This window comes from Bos mutus, chromosome 13 (genome assembly GCF_027580195.1).
Source record: "Bos mutus isolate GX-2022 chromosome 13, NWIPB_WYAK_1.1, whole genome shotgun sequence".
Lineage (NCBI taxonomy): Eukaryota > Metazoa > Chordata > Mammalia > Artiodactyla > Bovidae > Bos > Bos mutus.
Window position 1 is genome coordinate 57,442,974 of NC_091629.1, and position 2,256 is coordinate 57,445,229.

Here is a 2,256-nt window from a genome sequence, read left to right on the forward strand (position 1 = left end):
GAAATCCGTATTTTAACAAGCCCTCCGCCTCCTTAAAATCTGTGTAAGATTCATAGCGCGGCTTCATACAAGAATAGAAGAAAACGGTGATGTGCTGCTGCCCCCTTGTGGCTTTTTGGTGAACGAGCCGGCGAGAGGCCACCGGCAGGGAGAATCCTCAGGGCCAGGAGGGAGGGAAAGGACTTACCCACGGCCTCCGGGTGAGGCAGGGCAGTAGGTATTTAATATGCGCCCGATGAATGGTGACGGGAGGCCTGGGTTCTAGCTCTGATTGTGCCTCTAGTTTGTGACCTTGAGCATCTAATTCTCCTCTGTGAGCTCGTTTTCTGACTTTTCACAGTAGAGATGATTCTCTTGGCCCTGCCTTCCTGGAGGGCTGCAGAAAGGCCAAGGTGAGCCCAGGCTTGGAGTTCTCCAGGCTAGAATACTGGAGTGGGGAGCCTTTCCCTCCCCTAGGGGATCTTCCCAAGCCAGGGACAGAACCCAGGTCTCCCGCATTGCGGGCAGATTCTTTACCAGCTGAGCCACCAGGGAAGCCCAATGCTTACTAACGTGCTTAGCAAACTCTAGTACTCTGCACACATGGGAGCCACAATTACATTTTCAAGAATGTACATTTTTATCCTGATTTCCTCCGCCTTCTGTTGTGAGTTCCTGGGGCACAAAGCAGACAGCCTGCTGGAGCAGAAGAGCTGAGAAGAGCAACTCTAACTGCCCTCCATGCCGCCTCCGTGCAACACTAGACTTGTTGCCCCTGTGGATGAAATAAGCAAGATCCAGCACCTACTTCACGTGCCCTCCCCACTAGAAATCCCTGGGACAAGGGGGTCCCAGTCTCTCCTTGAATTTGAACCATTGCAAACGACATGATAATGGTGCAGCAGCTGGCTAGTTGTCCCCCTTCTGGGCACCCAGAGAGAGACCACATCTCCCAGTCGTGGTGACCGAGGACTGGCCCTGGGTGATGACTCCAGACCCAGACCATAATGCCCCTCTCCACCCTCCACACTCGCTCTCTGCCCACCTCTGCTGCTCACATGCAGAGGACCCTATGGAGGACCTCAAGGCTCTAGAACATTGCCCTTAACTTTTCTTTATGAACCTAGGACTCCTCGGGCTACTGGTAAAGTCTATGAGCTTCCTTCTCAGACTCATTGTATTAAACACATAAAATCGAATACATGGGATTACAAAGGACACAAGTTATTGAAATATGGTAACCAAAACAGAAATGTGGGTGAGATAGTTGCATAATTACCATACTTGCAAAGTGGCAATAATATAAACAGTATTTTGCAATATCTGCAATAAGGACTTTGTGGCATGTTGATTTCTAGTGATTTTGTTGGTGACAAATAGGTCCTCATTATACTACTTTGTTTTCTCCATTAGTAATCAGAGGAAGTGCTAGGTGTTAGAGGTCAGCAAAAAGATGCAATTATTTTCCCTTTCAAGTTCAGGAATCCCTGAGTTTTGCCTCAGATCCCTTGGGTATTGTCTCTGGGAAAAGAATCTCTGCATTAGGACAGGACAGAGTTACAAAAGAGAAGGAGCCTTCGTGCCTGAATGACCACGTAGAGCAGAGGCCCTTCCAACATGTATTCAAACCAGAGGAAAAGACCATATTTTACCAGGAAGATGGAGTCTGAAGCCAGGCTTTGTTCTAGCTGGGTGACCCTGAATGAGCCAGCTAACCTCTGAACCTCCATATGAAAGTGAAAGTTGCTCAGTCATGTCTGACTCTTTGCAACCCCATGGACTGTCCACGGAATTCTCCAGGCCAGAATACTGCAGTAGGTAGCCTTTCCCTTCTCCAGGGGATCTTCCCAACCCAGAGATTGAACCCAGGTCTCTAGCATTGCAGGCGGATTCTTTACCAGCTGAGCCACAAGCGAAGCCCCGAACCTCCATATACTCAAAAGAAAATGTAGACCAAGGTCCCAGTCTTACAGGGTAGTCTTGAGAATGAAAGGGGAGAACACCTCTGGATGTGTGCAAACTCTATGGGAATTTATATGTGAGGTCTTCAAGCTCTAGCCATTCAATTGGTACTAAAAATAAGAACCACACAGTGAAATCTCATCAAGTGAAATGGATTCCATCTGTAAGACTGCGTTTTACTCTGAACTTACGACCTTCCTCATTTGAAAGGTAATGGAATTCATTCCTTTATAAAATGGGGAGTATAAATATAGTACTTGTGCATTTCCCCCATTGTTTTTACTTTGCAAGTGGAGTTGGCAATGTGATCTGGAT